This window comes from Leopardus geoffroyi, chromosome X, assembly GCF_018350155.1.
Source record: "Leopardus geoffroyi isolate Oge1 chromosome X, O.geoffroyi_Oge1_pat1.0, whole genome shotgun sequence".
Classification (NCBI taxonomy): Eukaryota; Metazoa; Chordata; class Mammalia; order Carnivora; family Felidae; genus Leopardus; species Leopardus geoffroyi.
In genome coordinates, this window is record NC_059343.1 from 108,096,177 (window position 1) to 108,113,460 (window position 17,284).

Consider the following 17,284-nt stretch of genomic DNA (forward strand, 5'->3'; position numbering starts at 1 on the left):
GTGGAGCCTACTTGGAATTCTCTCTCTCCTTCTCCCTCTACCCCTCCCCTGCTTGGTCGATCTCTCTCTCTCTCTCAAAAATAAATAAACATAAAAAAACCCCAAATACTTGTAGAAAGCCTACTCCATGCCATGGTAGGGGATATTGCCGGGCAGGGGGCACAGAGAGAAAGGAGGCTGTAATACACACTTGAGAAATACTGGGTTCCTTCATCCAAGGAAGTGGACATCCAGTTGGAGAGACAGGCAGGGTGTGGAAGTGCTAAACAAAGGGCCAAGCTCAGTGTGGTGGGGGAAACCTCTGAGGAGCTGTTAACTTCAATGGGGAGGGAGTGGGGGTTCAGGGAAAGTGGCATGAAAGAGCCAGCTTGAGTAATGGTTGAGTGGGAATTCAACAAGCCCAGAAGGGCCTAGAAAATGCTGAAGGAGCAGTGGAGGAAGCGCTTGTCTTGTCCCAAGAATGGTAGAGGTCTGGTTTGGTGAGAACAGAGGCTTTGTGAGGGGCCTGGAAGGGAAGAAGGCTGGAACCAGTTCATGGAGGACCCTAGAAGCTAGGTGAAGGCTTATACACTTGATTTTGTTGGCAGTGGACCGCGACAGCCAGTTTTTCAGGAGGGCAGATGATTTCTTAGAGTTTCTTCCACCTCTAACACTGTCTGTATGATTAAGAACCCTGTTAAGTGCCTGGGGGTCTTAGGGAAGCAAGGAGGCTTGACCTCGAAAGGCCTCTGGGGTGATTTTAGCCCCCTTCCTCATTTTGCCCCTTTGGCTATAAAATCCAGAAAGGCTGTTAGTTGTTTACAGAGTTAAGTTTAACCAGACACACTGTCTCCCCAAGTAGACCCAGGGCTCTTAGAGGGCAGAGAACAGGCCTTCCTCAGCATGCAGTGGGCTGTGGGAATGCATCTCCAGCAGTAACCTGCTGTAATAGGTTTTGTGTGCTTGAGATATATGAAGAGCAAACAGGAGCAATGAATTCTCCCCCACGGCCCCTCCCAGAACGTAAAGGGAAACATTGTAGAGCACATAGTGTATGTAACTCATGGTCAGCCCTGTCAGCCTTAGTACCAGCCTCACTCTTTCCCAAATTTGCAAGGCTCTTTCGGTACCCTTCTCTCTCCTAGTCTGCTTTCAACTGAGGTGGCTTAAAATGAACGCTTTGGCAGTCCTGAGATTCTGACTTCCAAACCTGGCTTCACCTTCAACTGACTGGGGCTCAGGGGATGGAGGGAGGACCGGAAGCCTCAAATTTGCTTCACTCTGACACTCTGAAGATCTAAAGCACTGAAATGGTTGTCCTTGTTGTTGTCATTGCTGTCGTAGTCTTTGTTGTCACAAGAGTGGGCTGTTTTACCAGAGAGATAAGGAAGGCCTCTGATTTTGGAACAAAGCAGAAAATTGAAGCAATTATCCTCTGAATTAAGTCAGAGGTTGGTTTAAGGCTTCAATTAGCTGGGGAGCCCCAAATGCCCTATTTTGTCTGGTCAGCTTCAGGAGGGCAGAGCCCAGGCAGATGTCACCCCTAGGTCTCTGTGCTTGGGAGGCTGGTGATGCTGACACTGATGACAGTAACACTTGCCTGAGTCCAGTAGTTTATGGTGCACAAAATTCTTTCCCATCCATCATCTCATTTGATACTCTGGGGTGTGCTTGTGAGAGAGTAAGACAGGTGCACTGATTTGTATAGTTTGGAGTTGGAAGGAAGACCCAAAACACAGTACCTGGAATTGGGCTGGCACTACTTGAATGTTAGGGCTCTCCTGAGGTCCCCCTGATAGCCATCGACAAGACAGAACTAGGATCTGGTTCTTAGAACTCTCCAAACAATCCTCTTTCCAATACACCAAGTTGGCTCTCTGAGAGTCCAGGCCTAGGCCAGGAGCTGTTATTGATGGAAGAAACAATTATTTAAAACTCTGCCTGAAAAGGAACATTTTGGCATTAAAGGGAGGTGCTATATACTATATTGAAAAGAACTCTGGATGTGGAGTCAGGATTACTGGAGTTGAGTCCTGGTTCAGGAATTCACTAGCCATGTGACCTTGAGCAAGTCACTCATAGATGCCCATAGACTCAGTTTCCTCAATTACAAAATCGAGGGTTGTAGTGAGAAACAAATGAAATAACACAAGTGAAAGGCCTTGGTAGACACTCTGACATTGTACAAAGGTATTATTATTATTATTATTATTATTATTATTATTATTATTATGATTATGTTGTGGTTCTAGCCTCATATAAAATAATCATTAATCTCTACATTCTTTACAAGGTTTCCCACAGCTCTCTCTACCCTGCTCCTTGATTTCCCATCACCTCCTGTAGGGCAGGAAGCGTGGCCCCCAACAGGAAAGGGCTCAGAGAAGCTAGAGCTGCAGCCAGGAAATAACCATCTTGCCCCAACCTTCATTTCACCAGATAAATGATGCAGCCAAATGGTGAGATACAGACGAGTGGGAACAGAGGTGTCCAGAATCCATTTCAGCCTCTGACCAAAGAGCAAAGTAGCCCCAAGGCCCTAAGGCCCTTAATAGAAGTGGAAATTTAGTAATTACCAGATAAATTAAAATCAGTGAAGACAGCCAATTTAAATCAAAGCAGAATTGGTGGAGCCTGCTTTATCAGGCCCAATAGAGGTGATCCCCCACAACTTAATAAAGCCTTTTGAATTCATAGGTTGATTAGTTTAAAGAAATCATTTCCAAATTTTCACTTTCCCTTGGTGCAACTTCAGCCAAACACTTTTTAAAATGTGTGTGTGTGGGGCGGGGGGTGGGGGGGATGCACAGGAGGATGGGAGTGGCCAAATAAAACAGCTAGTGAAGAAGTTCCCAAAGCAAAGTAAAATGGCAAGTGTTATGTCCACACTGCTGGCAGTAGATTTTGAGGTCGGTGAGGACAAGCAGGAGGGGTCATAGAACACCAGGCCTCAGACAACAGCAAAGCCACTGCTACCTTAGTTGCTTGTCCTCCTCCGCAATAGTCCTCCTTTAAACCAGGTGAGGGAGACATACCAGGCAAGTCTCACCTGCCATCTCTAAAGTCTTTCCACTGGAGAGAAGACACCCCATAGCTTAGAGATGGAACCTCTGGGCCTGGGACAAAGAAGGGGGGCAGGGAGGAGGAAGACATTAATCCCTCAGGGCTTCCTTCTAGTTCAAATGACTCTCTGGCTTCCTTAGTATGGATAAATATATAATAAATAATATCAATACATCTGAACATAAAGATTTTTTTTTCAAATTCCTGCTATTCATTTCACATTCCGTGTTTACAAAGCCCTGAACCCTCCAGGAACTGCTGGGCACCTCCCCTAATACCCTTTAGGCTGAGGCGATGCCTTTGAAGTCCCAACCGCGGGCTCAGGGTTGGAGCTGCTAAGAAACACCCTAAGACTGAAAGCAAGTCTGCCGGCAGCTTCAGCTTCTTCGCAAGCTGCTCTCCTCGGAGTTAATGTAAAGTCATCAGAGTTCCAATGTGGACCGCAGGCTTCTCAGCCCTTCAGTTCTGGGGATGGCCTGGGATGTAAACACATACGAGGACTTATTTCTTTGGCCAGGCGGGGAGTCGCTAGGGTAAAGGGTAAGGGTCAAGGGGATTCGGTTTGGTGACTGAGGGGCCCGGGAAGTGTGTGGGGGGGGGGGGGGGGGGGCGGGCAGAAACGGAGTTTTCCTCGAGCCAGGTTTTCAGCCCCAAGTTGTGCAGGCTTCCCTCTTTACAGATCTTTCGTCCCCCTCCTCCTTCCTCCCTAGGGCCTCTCGCTCCTTGTACCCCCCCCCACCCCCTCCCCAGGATGCCTCCACTCCCGGGCTAGGGGCTGCCTTTTGAGGGTGGTCTCGGGGATGTGCGGCACGGGCGGTTGCCACGAAGGGTGGGCCGCCCAGGAGACGCGAGGCGAGGCTGCGAGCCCCGGCATTTTCCCTTCCCAGCACCTGTCCCATTTGGGCGCCCGGGCTAGGGCTGGGGCTGGGGCTGCGCCCGCGGGCGGCCTCGGTGCCCGAGCGTCAGAGCCTTGCACCGAGGTCGCCTGGGTTAGGGAAGTGGGGGGCCGGGGAAGGGGCGGGGCGTTTGGCGAGGGCGTCCCCCCCCCCCGCATGTAAGACCCCACGCCCCCCCTCCCAACACAGAGGCTAAACGGAGAGAGAGAGTCATACATAAAGCACGAGTGAAAACGCTCACTCTCCGACCCCGAGCGGCGTTGCTCGCCCCCCTTCCTGGAGCCGGGGGCTGGCCGGGGAAGGTGGCTCCGTTCTTCCCCCGTGGCCAGTGCGGGGTCTGCGGCTGCCGGGAGAGGTTCCGGCTTCCCCGGGGCTGGCAGGGGGAGCCCCGAGAACTGCAGGCCCGCCCCCCCTTCCTCCTCCTCCTTCCCCTCCTCCCCCACGTGTCCTCCCGGAGCCCAGCGGCCTGATCCCAGCACCCCCCCCCCCCCCACGCCACCTCCCTTCTCCTCTTGCTTCGCCCGCTTCCCCGGCGGCGTGGAGAAGAGCAAAGTTGCGACAGCGGCCGAGGGGCTCTGCCCAGGTGAAGGGGGCGCCGCGGGGGGTGGGGGATGGCGCGGCCCTGCGGCGGGGGCGGAGGGAAGATAAAGAAACTTGCTTTCCGCGGCCCCCACCCCGCGCGGGTTCGGATCTTGCGTGGACCGAGCCCTCGTGGCGAGACGCGGCAACACCGCTGGGACCGAGGCCGGCACCGGGACCCAGACCCGGACCTCGCGCCTGGGCCGGCTCGGCGGGCGCAGGCAGCGGGCCAGGCCGGCACCCAGGCAAGGGCGGGGTGGGTGGCTGTACACCGGACCGAACCGGAGACTCTGGTGGCCTGGGCGCGGGCCGAACCCGGACCGGGCCGAGTTGGGTGGCGAAGTAGGACGTGGATTCGGGGGCGGGGCGCGGCAGGAGGGGGAAACCAGGCCCCGCCGGACTGGCCTGGGCGTGGGGGCGGGGGGCGAGTTCGGGGCACTTGCTGGGCTCGGGACCGAGCGGTAGGGCGGGGCGGCGCTAGGGGCTGGGCCGGACCCGCGGGGAGAGGGTGAGGGGGGGAACCGGGGGTGGAGTAGGGGCGTGGAGTTGCGAGCGGGGTCTGGCCTCGGCCGGGGGCGAAGGTAGATCGGCGGGGCCGCCAGCGGAGGGAGGGAGGCCGCGGCAGCGCGGCGGCGGCGAAGGCCAGCTTCCGCGGAGTTTGTGCCCCGGCTTCCCGGGCTCCGGCCGCCTCACGCGCACAAATGGGGCTAGGGGACGGACTGGTAAGCAACTGCGAGTGTTAGACGGTGTTCGGCGGCGATTCCGGGAAAAGCTAGGAAAGGCACCGTCTGCAATTATGCCGCACCCCCCACCCACCTCTTAGCATCTGGATTTTGCTCTCAGGGGGCCGCGGACCCTCCCCGCCACAACCCTTTCACTCTCCAGCACTCCCACCGCCTCCCCCCCTTCCTAGGCCATCTGACTCTCCTAGGGGTATGTGTTTGGGGGCTGGAGGACGGTGAGGGGGGCGGCGATATACTCTCCCTCCCACGGCAGAAGCCTAGTTCGTATCTTATTCTTACATGTAGCGTTGCTTCGAGTCATGTGGACATTGGGGTTTAGATAATCTAACTCCATTCTTCCACCCCAAGCGATTTGATGGCTTTTAAGGAAAGGGAGGAATCCCTGGATTTCCACGCCTAGGACGAGGTTTGAGGATTGAGATTCACCCCCAGCTCACTTCCACTCCCAACCCCTCTTTCCTTGTAAGCCATTTCCACGGGGATCCGAACTTTGGGGGGCGGTATTAACGTGCTTCTCTATCTCTACACAGGGTCGGCGTGGCCAAGGACGGCTAGTCTCTGAGGGAAAGTAGCCACCAGTCCAACTCGGGTCGCCCCCACTATTACTTCGGTGAAGGGGGCAACGCTAAGGAGATACTGGTGGGCAGGGACCCAGTATAAGGGAGGGGGCTGGGTAGTCGCCCCCGGAGGGACTCCATTTCTAGTAAGGTAGGGAGAAGCGAGCTCGGGCTTCAGGGGAGGGGCTCTGGGGAGGGAGATGGGGGGGTGGCGACGACGGGGGGGCGGGAAGAAGGGGGGAGTCACGCCCTGCTAGCAAGGGGAGCCTCCCTCAGGCCCCTGGGAGAAGGGGACTGAATGTATCCGTTCTGTGATGCCCAGCAGGGGAGGTCTGGGGTCTCTGGATTTGCACACTGGATCGGGCACCAGTGGCCTGAGAAAGTCAGGTCGGGGCATATGGTGGAGAGCGTTGGGGGAAAGAGACAGAAACCCCTGGCTTTGGCGCCCTGATCTTTTCCCTTCCTCAACCTTCCCATTTGAGGGGCGTTGAGGGCGGGGGGGGGGGGCGTGGGGCTCTTGCAGCCCCTAGGATTGAGCGCCTCCGCCTCTCCTGGGAGTCTAGCTTTTTGCCCGGCTTGCTGCAGCCACTGCTGCTGCCTCCCTCTCCGGAATCCGCTTGGTCCTCGGAGCGATCCCCTCCTCCTCCCCTCCCCTCCCAGTGTCACCGGGGCTGCTTGGCTCTGCCCCCTTCGCCGCCGCTTGCTCCCTGCTTTCGTCCCTCCCTCTCTTGCTCGCTCCCTCCCTTCGCCTCCACCTCCCCATTCCTCCCCCCCGGCGGGTGGCATTCTGGGAGTTGTAGTCCGGTGGAGCGGCGGCTGGCGCCGCCCGCGAACCCCGCCGGACTCCACTTCCCGTCGAGCCCTGCGACCGGCACCCACTCCACCAGGCTTCGCTCGCACACACAGACACACACACACACCGCTCTCCCCCTCACTCTTTCGCTCGCCGCGGCTGCTGCCAGTGTGTGGCTCTGTCTCTCCTCCGCTTTGCCGAGCCCTCCCTTCTTCCTCTCAGTTCCTAGAGTCCGACCGCCGCCGCCGCGGAGAGAGAGGAGAAGGAGGTCGGTGGCAATAAGGGGCGGAGGGGGGGGGCACCAGATCGGGGCAGTATTAGGCGGGTGGCGGCTCAGAGTGGGTAAGAGGGAGCCCGGGTGGCGGCCTGAGCCTCCCCGCGGAGTCGACCCGGGAACAGGTGCGTCTTTTTTTTCTCTCCCCCAACCCCTCCACCCCTTTTGACTCCCCGGCTTTCTCGTATCCCCCCACCCGCTTCTTTCTATCCTAAGCGTTTTCCCAACCCTGTCCCTTCATCGCCCCGCGGCCGCTCTGCTTGCCCCCCGGGGGCGCCGTCCTCTTCGTGTCCCCGGACGTAGCGCTCCCTGGAGCTCGCTCTGTCCTCGCCCCTCCCTTCGGGACAGCTCCCCTCCACTTCCCACCTTCGTACCCCATCGCTGCCCTACCCTACCCCCTCCTCACCCCCTTCTCCCTTAGCCAGGTGAGACTTGTTCGCCACGATCTGAGAGTCTTCTTCCTGGCTGGGCGGGGGTCTCCATGGAAACGGGGGTCGGGTTGATCCTGGGGGGGGACCATTGGAATTACCCCACTCCTCGGAAAGGGAGGTGGAGGCTACCGTCTTGTTAACTACCTGGCCCTAACCGCCCCCCCTCCAATTCAAGGATCCAATGATTCCAAGGGAGGCTGGCCAGGAGGGCAGGGCGAGAAAGGGCTTGTTTTTGGGGGGGGGGGGTGGCTGTCCGTGATGAAGTCTTGAAGAGACCTGGAGAAAATACCCTCCAACCTCAGAGGGGAGGTGCGACGGTTGCTCTTCAGGCTGCTTTCTCCCCGGTGTTGGGGTGCGGGAACCATAGGGTAAGGGGTACCCCCTAGGTGGCGGCGGGGCCTGGGTTCGGGAGTGGGAGTGCTGTGATGGGGGCAGGGGCAATTATCCGAGTCCCTGGAAAAAAGGCGGGGGATGACTTCGGAGCGCCCTGGCTCCGCTGCCCTCGCTCTAGGGGCGGGGGCCGCCGGGCCGGGCGCGGCGGGGAGGGGGCTTAAATTGAAGGTGGATGAGATGGGGGCAATTCATACTAGCCCCGGCAAGCCATGGGGAGATCCGGCGTGCAAGCTCTACACCCGCTTCGCGCCAGGCCTGGAGGCAAGGGGTCTGAGAGCGAAGCCGAGGGGTGGAAGGAGGGAGGCTCCGGTTACGGGGCCGGGTTTCGGGATCAGGGGCAATCCCCCAGCCCTTGAAGGAGGGAGAGGGATGGCTGCGAACCTCAGGGCTCCCCCACCCCGAGTCCTAAGGGGCGTGAGGAACAGACAGCAGGCCCAGCGGAGCTGGATTCGAGCGGATCGCGGCTGGGGAGTGGGGGGGGCTTAGTGGTGGGCTTTGGGGGGAGCAGTCCGGCGGCGGGGCGGGCGGGCGGGGCGTGGGGCTCCGGCGGGCGGCGGGGCGGGGCCGGGGCGGCGCTGCTGCCGCCGCCGCCGCTGCCGCCGCCGCTGCTGCTTCTGCTGGGGCCGCCGCAGCCGTTGCTGCCGCCGCCGCCGCCGCTTCTGGGCGGGGAACAGAGGCCAAAGGGAGTCCCGTGCAGGGGCAGAGGGCGCAGGCGGTGCGTGGTGGGGAGGGGGCCGTCCTGGGGGCGGGGGCAGGCGGGGGGTGGAGCCCCCGACGGGGGGCGGTACGAGCCCGGACGACGACGACGAAGAGCCCCGGGGGCCGGGTGCATGGAGGACGAGGTGCTGGGAGAAGGAAGGGGGGGTGGGTCCCGCGACGGGCCTCGTGGGCTTGGCTCCTCGAGGTTCTGCTTCGGGACAGAGTCCTGCAGGGGCGCCCAGAGGCCCGGGTAGGGACAGGGAGGTGAATTGGACGGTGGAGGGGGCCCTCCTCGCCGGGGTCCCGCCGAGGGGAAGGCTGGGCCAGAGGGACGTCCGGGGTAAGTCTGGGAGGAGCCGACCGCACCTCGGCTGGGGATTTCGTGTTATGGAGGGGCGGGAGATTGTTGTAGGGAAAGATGTGGTAGAGGGGAAAGGAAGAGGGAAGCACACTGCAAACCCGGGAGGCCAACAGCCCAGGCCATGGAGGTGCCCTTCTATTCCGCCTGCACCTCCCCCCTCCCCCAGTGGAAGCACTGTTTTTGTTTTATTGTTTTGAAATTTTCAGTGTTGGCTGTAGGAAGCTGTCGATGTGGTGGTGATACTTATTCATTCTTGGTGTCTTCTAGAGTAGATAGTAAGGACAGGCGTCACTTGGTGAGGACACGTCTTAGCCCAGGGTTTAGGGGCTGTTTACGCAAGAGTGGGAAGAGGGCCTGACAACTTCTGCGACAGCTGAATACTCAGGGCAGTTTGGAGGTCGTTCTCATAGCGTAGAAGTGGAATGTAATTGCAAAAATCTTTGGTGAGACTTCTGGAGGTGCAGTTGTAGGTTAGCGTTACCCTGGTTGGCCGCATGGTCCGTTCAACTTAGAAGGCTATTTCTCAAAGTCACACTGCCCAACGTTGGGGAGATGAACAGGGGACGCATTTGGTGTCGGAAGTGGATTAGGTTGATAATAAAATCCCAAGGTTGGAAGGGACTTTAAAGGTCATCTCATTCTCTGTTTACCTGACCTGTCCTTGAATGTTAGGATAGGGGGAACTTTGTTTTGGGGGAGATGGAGCAGAGTTTAGGGGTACTCAAATTGAATGGTGATGTCACCAGGTGGTACTGAAGAGGACAGTACACAGGAAAGAAATTTGGAGGACTCCACTGGGGATTAAATGGGATAACTCAATCCCCCAAATCACCCAGAAGCTTCAAATAGAAGCAAAAGGTTGGGAGAGCAACATGTAAAATTTTGATGGAGTAGCAAAGTTAGTAGGAAGGACTGGGGGAGCTAGGAGGAGCAGGGGGCTTGATGACTCAAGTTCAGAGAATCTGAAGGTTGATAGAGTTTAGGAGGGACATGGTTGTCTTGACTAAGCCACGTGCTGTTGATAGGCAGGCTCATCTTTTGATAAGGCAACTGGAGCGGCTGCCTTTGGGATAGATGGGGAGGACAAGAGGCACAGGCCATGGGACACAGAGCCTTACTCAAATTGACTTGGAGACGGCTGGCCCTGTTACTAGCTATGCAGCAAGGGTAGGATTCTTTATGTTCTGGCTCTGAGAATCATTGATGGAGGAAGGGGTTAAGGAGGACTGTTTCTTTAGAATAGACCATAAAGAAAAGACAGCAAATTATTGGGATAGGGCAGAGGAAAGCTAAGTCCCTGGAAAGTTCTGTGGTTGGAGTCTGGATTGGGCAGGGTGGAGGGGAGTTCCAGAGGAAATGGTGGCTGCACCAAGGGCACTTGGAGATCTGGCTGTTTTGATTACTGAGAGCTGGTAGGACATCCGACTTTCAGTGGCCTAGACTTTTTTGGGAAGCAAAGGGTTTCCTCCAGGGGTCTGTTTGCCTTATTCCTGCTGCAGTTCACTACATAGGAAAAAAAATGTTTAGCACAGGTGGCAGAGAATCTCACATGATAAGTCTGGATTATGGGTTTCAGAGAGGGGCTTCTTTTAGGGGAGCAGAATTATGGGAGAAAAAGACTTGAATACCAGAAAGAAGGAAGGCAAAAACAAAAGTCAGGAAGAGGGTTGTTTAGGCAGTGGAGGGGGGAAAAGTGATCATTGCTGGTTTCAGGTCAGGGTCAACTAAGGAAAAAGTGGAACCTTGAAATCTCCAGGCTAATGTTTTCCAAAGTAAAGTTTGAAGAACCCTTAAGACTCTTTACACTTCCATACTAGAATCACTAGGTTTGGTGCAAGAGATAGGACCATCTTGAGTAAAAATAGGGTTGGAGAGAAACTGGCATGTAGGAAGAAAATACACATATTTACCCATAGGGAAATAGAGAATTTAGAGATAGTATATAGGGTAAAAAAATGCAGGATGTGAAAGAGGGTGGAATAACGAGGCAAAGGAGGAAGGTGTTTACTCAGATGTCATCTGTAACTAGTGTCAGAGAAGGTAAAAAATTGCCTTTGATAGCCATTGCCCTGGGAGGGCCCAGGAAGCAGAGGTTAGCTGAGATCCAGGGCTTACAAGTCTAAGCATTAGTTGTAAAATTAAGGCTAAAATAAAGATACTGAATGGGGGAAGGAATTCACAGACCTAAGTAGAATGGCCTTGAAAGAAGGAGAAAGTGGGAATACACCAGTTTTTCCAGTCTGCAAGTGGGAGGAATCCTAGATATAGGGAGGTGAATTATGGAAATTCCAGAGTGAAACAGGATAAAGAACAGTGGCCTTAGAGCCTTGGGCCAGAATTGGAGGGTGGGGTGGGGGCATGGAGGAGAGGCACTAATCATGCGTTGGACATCTGGACTGGTTCATTGATTCTAGGCTGAGAGCTCCATTTGAGATGGAATAGAATGGCCACAGTGGGGTAGAGAGCTGTTTTCCAGCGTTAGCCAGCATCTGGGATTGAGAGAGGAGGAGTTCATGGTTAAGTTGGGTGGGAAAGTGAACACTAACAGAGAGAGGGCTGGGGAAAGTGGAAATTGTTGGGGTAAAACAGACGGGAAAGGGGAGAAGCCACTGAGAATTACATAAGGGGGGAAGGAAGACCCTAGACCTTTGAGTTTTCAAAAGGAAAGGCAATTTCTTTTTTTTTTTTTTTTTTAATTTTTAACATTTATTTATTTTGGGGACAGAGAGAGACAGAGCATGAACGGGGGAGGGGCAGAGAGAGAGGGAGACACAGAATCGGAAGCAGGCTCCAGGCTCTGAGCCATCAGCCCAGAGCCCGACGCGGGGCTCGAACTCACGGACCGCGAGATCGTGACCTGGCTGAAGTCGGACGCTTAACCGACTGCGCCACCCAGGCACCCCAAGGAAAGGCAATTTCTTAATGCCGGAGCTCCAGTTAGGTGTGTCTATGCTTGGCAGAGGGTTTAGCATCAGGATGGCCAAAGAGGGGGGTAATAAGAAGTAATCTACCTCTTGGCCACTAGGATGCTAGTACAGTATTTTATGTAGTCTCACATACTAACTAGGCTTTATTAATGTCAGTTTTGAAATGGTTATCTTTAAAGTAATGTAGAAACTGTTCTTTTTCTAAATTGTACCCTTTCCACTGTTCATAACTTGAAAGCAGTATTTTATGATGAAAACTTTCTTTGGTGAACTGAAGTTGAAATCTGGTCAAGAGTAAAATTTAACTCTGTTTCTATTCCCATAATTCAAATGCGCTGTTCTGTTTCCCTCTTTTTCTTTTTTAAGCAGAAGCCACCCTTTCCCCATAAAACATTAAAACATGGATAATTGTTTGTAAAGTGGCTGCAGGCTGCACGTCAAGGTCATAGTTTCCCTGGTCAGTGAATTGTGATGAATTTGAAGAGTGATGATTTATTATTTGTAAAATGTGATAATTTTCAGATTTACTCGTGGAGAGTATGTGAGGCAGGATACGTCTTCATTTGGATTTTAAGAAGATCTTAAGTTTAGCGTCTGTGAAGAATTGAGAGTACTGAGGGGCAGCAAAGCTTTGTGTTTCAGGCTTCTTTACCGACTGTCAGCTAAGAAACAAAATTTGGTTACCTCATTGCTAAGGTATGTCTAGAAATCTTAGTGTTAGTGCCATTTAAGGGTATAGTCAAGTTTTGTTATAATGTTGGTGTCTGGGGACAAGAAAAACAAGCAGACTTTCATTTTTCCAAGTTCTATGGAAAAGTGCACTGTACGTGACTCTGATCCCCAGGATGAGTCAATGCACTCTATACCTGATCCATGAGATGATTAGGTGTCTCATGATGACAGGTCTTTACTCAGTTTAACTTGGTCGCACCTTGTGCAGGTTAGTATCTTGTAGTGGTTCTCAAACTTTGGTGTGTCTCAGAATTAGCTGGAGGGCTTTGGAGACATACTGCCTTAAGTTAGAGTCCTTGCTCTTCTACTTCCTGGCTGTGTGGTAGAAGCAAACTGCTGAACTTTCTTGAGCCTCAGTGTTTTCATCTATAAAATGGAGATGATAATCCCAGTCTCACAGGGCTATGAGGATTGCACAAGATGATATATACATGGCAGACCAGCTCCATAGCAGGAGTCCAGTAAATGGCATCCATTATTACATTATGATCTAGTTTTGCTTGTTCAATGGAGTCCTATGACCTTTTATATTTCTCTATGCCACATGGTGGCAAAATAAAAACTATCCACAGCTCCTGAGCACTCCCACGTATCTTGATTCTCTGTGCTCTTTCTCCATATTCCTGTTGTATTAGTACATGCTTAGCATTTACAATGTGGTAGGAAGGAATAACTTGGCTCACCACTGCATTATTGCATCCACCTTTGAGGTGGAAGGTGGCAGTTTCTCCAACAGCTGTGCTGTAACACTTCTCACTCAGGATTTTAGGGCAGAAACTGAAGAGTCTATATCTAGTTGAAATTTCAGGGGACATTTTGGGCCATGACCCAAACCTAGTTTACTAGGGTGACATTTTAAAAAACGATTGCTTTCTGAAAAGGGCTGCTGTGTTTAATTACAACTGGTTGGGCTTTCCAGATGTCTCTAACATCTGGAAGTTCTATAAAGGCTGGTAGATAGAGCCTGGGTCTTGCATGGCTCTATGACAAGGATGTTCATCAGCAATTGGATGGGAGAAAGCATGTCTCGAATACCTCAGGTATCACCAGACCAAACTTCTGAACACCAAAAAAAAGGGGGGGGGCTGTAAAATAGAGATCCTCTCTGCAGCCAGAGTGGACTTTGATGCCAACAGTCAGCTATGCCAATATAAGGAGAGAGTAATAGCTGGCCAATTTAAAACAGTAGATCAGTTAACAAATTAATAATTTCTTTTTTGGCTTGGAAATGTATTATTAATCTCTACCTGCCCCCGCCCCCCAGCAGATTTACCTTCCTATTTATATTTTGCTTCAGCAGATATTAAAAGGAGTTGTTCCCTGAGTACACACATACTGTAAGTAGCAGTAGGCAGTCCATAAGTTGGCTGGGTTTAAAAATTAGCTGTGGCTAAACTACACTCAAATAATTGGAAGTTGACTTTGTTGTTTTGCCCTGGCCTCATTTTATTTCTGATTGTCTTTATTGTGGAAGTAAAGAAAAGACAGAAGAGAAAGGCTGGTAGATAGAGCCTGGTTAGATAGAGTCTTCCTTTGTAAGGACCAAAGGAAGTAAAAGGCATCCACAGACCCAATGCTTTTTATGCGGGATTCTTGGTTTCCATATAACCTAGAGAGGATTTTAGTTTTTCCCAGTAGTTTATTTACTGAGCACATATTGTATGCCTTGTATCATGCTCGACACTATTGGGAGTGGATGTTAAAAGAAGTAGTAAATATCCTTTCTAGCCTTGGGGAGCCGATAGCATATAGACACTCTATATGTGTACCTTTGAATGAGTAATGTATATATATGTGTATATAGATATACACGTGTACACTCTATATGTATACCTTTGAACGACTAATTTATTTTATTATTTTTTAAAGTTTATTTAAGAGAGAGAGAGCATGAGCAGGGAGGGGCAGAGAGAGAGGGAGAGAGAGAGAATCCTAAGCAGGCTCCGCACTGTCATTATGTAGCCCAATGCCAGGCTCAAACTCACGAACTGTGAGATCATGATCTGAGCTGAAGCGCAAGAGTCAGGCGTTCAACTGACTGAGCCACCCAGGGGCCCCTGAATGAGTAATTTATGTAAAATGAGTTGAGCCCCTAGTCTGGAATGAGAGAATAGAAAAAATAGTGTGGTAATGGCCTTTCCAAATATTTGTGTGAGAGGTCCAAGACACTTTAAAAAAAAGGCACAAGTTTAGTGAGGAGGAAACCTCTTTAGATGAAAAATTCCGTATCATGAATGCAGTATACCGAAATGGAGATACCCAAGGGCCACTCTCACAGTCCATAGCATGGAAGACACAGAAGCATCATGAAAGGGATTCAGATCTCAGACTACAATGATTCAACTTTGGAGTGTGAAAGACACACCAAATATTCACATGGTTCTGCTGAAGACCAAGACAGAGGAAAGTCAACTCTTATTTTTTTTTTGATCTAGAGGAAATAAGTGCTTTTAAAAAAAAGACCCTAGTTACTTACCATGCCATTTTGAGGTGGCTCTGCATTTTGAAAAGGACTGATTAATTTCATGATGATCGCTTAGGCTTTCTAGATATTGGTGACATTTAGAAGTTGTATAAAATCTTGTGACTAGATCCTAGGTTTAGTATAAAGCTATGATGAGGTGTTTTCCTTAAATGGAGTAAAATTATTTTCCTGCAGCAGGAGATGCAAGTACTATTTGAATAACAGGAAAAAAGTATGGTAGTGGATAGAAAAGCTAAATGGACTGGTGGTATGAAAATGTGAGAGATTAAAACTTTTGCTTTTGCCTCCTTCATTGTTGGACTTGATTACCTTTGGTCCTGTTAAGTGCTTTTGTGCTATTCTCAATTTTATTTTATTGTTACTTTTTTTAAGTAAGCTCCACACCCAACATGGGGCTTGAACTCATGACCCTGAGATCCAGAGTCGTACGCTTTACCAACTGAGCCAGCCAGGCACCTCCTGTTCTCATTTTTAAGTAGGGACTCCTTTATTTCTATTTTGCAGATGGCATAATAAGTGTACCTAATGAGGTACCTGAGATGGCTAACAAATAGGGGCTGAAAATGCTCTCCCAAATACACCCCCTCCAATTTAGGCTGTAGATACTAGACTATATCACTCTTCAAGGGTGTTGCTGCTGTGTGAATAGATGACTCTGAATGGATTTTGGCAGTTTTTAAACATCAAGTTTCTGACTGAGTGTAGATCCAGCACTAGTGGGGAGATTAAGAATGGTATGGTTTGGATTGGAAAGGGTTTGGGTGGTAATATTCACTGAAGAGCCCCAGGGAGATTGCAAGCCCTGGTCACTCCATCCAAAGGTCTAGCCTACCAAGGTGATTGCTTTGTAGGTAACTACATTCATTTGAATGAGTAAGCTCTCATGTGTTTAACAGGTAGTTAAAATTCTTTTGTATCCAGTCTCATAAATGTTTATAGGCCAGGGTTTTAAATGTGGAGGTACCAAGGTGTCTATGAAGGTGTCCATGCTATAGGCATGTGCAGGCAACTACTTAGTCTTCTCGCTAAATACAGGAATTAATGTATCTGAGAACACGATACAATGTCTCCTATAAGACTTATCCCTTGGGGTACAACCAGTAGAAATATTTGGGTAGAAAAAACCCTCAGGGTAACTAGAGAGTGCTACAATGGATTAGTCAGGCAGAAGGCTGGGATGAACAGTACAAAGGGCCCCTTCCTCCTTTCAGTTGCCCAGCAGATTATTTCCAGTTGATTTTGCGTGTGTGTGTGTGGGGGTGTGGGTGTGTGGTAGCATGTAGTGATAGAGGAGCCTGTTTGCATGAAGGGAAGCAAAGTAAAGTGTTTGGGGCTTGTATAAGGGACTCTTGAGTTTCAGGGAAGGGGATATTTGGTTAATGGTACAGAAGGTGAGGGGTTATGGATATTAGAGGGAAAGCCTGTGGAGAATATTAGAACACATTTATATGGGAAATCCTTAGATTAGGACAATTTGCACTGGGAGAACTTCCTCATTAGGGGGTGAGGCTTGGGATATATGATTAGATGGGGATATATGAGTTGAGGGTGCATGGTCAGGTGCGGCTCAGGCCTAGGGTTTGGATTCTGGAGCCAGAAGGTTGTGTGGGCCAGGGTTAGGTAAGATCTCATGATCCTTTTTGCAGCTCCATCCTGGCCCTGGAAATGTCATGGCAAAATTCTGGCTTCCACGCTGAAATATTCCACGCTGGTCACTGGCCCCAAATCTATCTTTTTCTAGACCTCAATGGTGGGGCCCCTTAGGGCCAGGGCCCTGGCTAGGGTTAAGGTTAGGTCCCTGGAGGCAACAGGGGCTGAACCTCCAGCAGCTCAGTGGTCTCCCCAGAGGGCTGAGTGGAGGGGAGGACTGAGTGGAAGGCATGTGGAAGAAGGCAGAGAGCAACAAGGAAGGTAAGATCTGTGGTAGGGGCTCCATATCTAAAAACCAGGTAAAGTTATCTTTGTTGAGTATGTGTACACTTTCCTACTGAAAACTGATTTTGTGGGGTGCCTGGGTGGCTCAGTCGGTTAAGTGTCTGACTTTGGCTTAGGTCATGATCTCATGGTCTGTGAGTTCAAGCCCCGCATTCAGGCTGTCTGCTTATCCAGTGCAGAGCCTGCTTTGGATCTTCTGTCTCTCTGTTTCTCTGCCCCCTCCCCTGCTCACATGCTCTCTAGCTCTCTCAAAAATAAACATTAAAAAAAAACCACTGATTTTGAGACCTTTTGACCTCTTTCTGAAGGCATTTCAGTGGTTAGGTGGGAGTCCTGGCCTTTTCCCCTTGGCCCATTGGATGTCTCTTGGAAATCCTTGGGGTTGTTTTAGGTGCTGCTTTTCCCAAAGTGGGGTAATGGGCTGGCCTCTCCTTTGA

The 17,284-nt window shown here is 51.5% G+C and overlaps 1 protein-coding gene across 6 annotated transcripts in view; it reads left to right on the forward strand.

Moving 5' to 3' along the window:
- Positions 1-4,422: 4,422 nt before the first annotated feature.
- The window catches only part of BCORL1 (BCL6 corepressor like 1), a 64,616-nt gene continuing 51,754 nt past the window's right edge, over positions 4,423-17,284 (forward strand). For 2 of the 6 annotated variants that reach the window (XM_045473103.1, XM_045473108.1), the window contains exon 1: positions 4,423-4,521. The gene's annotated coding sequence lies outside the window, so the exon portion shown is untranslated. Of the gene's footprint in view, positions 4,522-5,087; positions 5,240-5,790; positions 5,969-6,328; positions 6,879-6,905; positions 7,010-17,284 lie in introns of those variants that run through there. The other 4 variants (XM_045473101.1, XM_045473102.1, XM_045473104.1 and 1 more) reach the window with 4 other exon arrangements.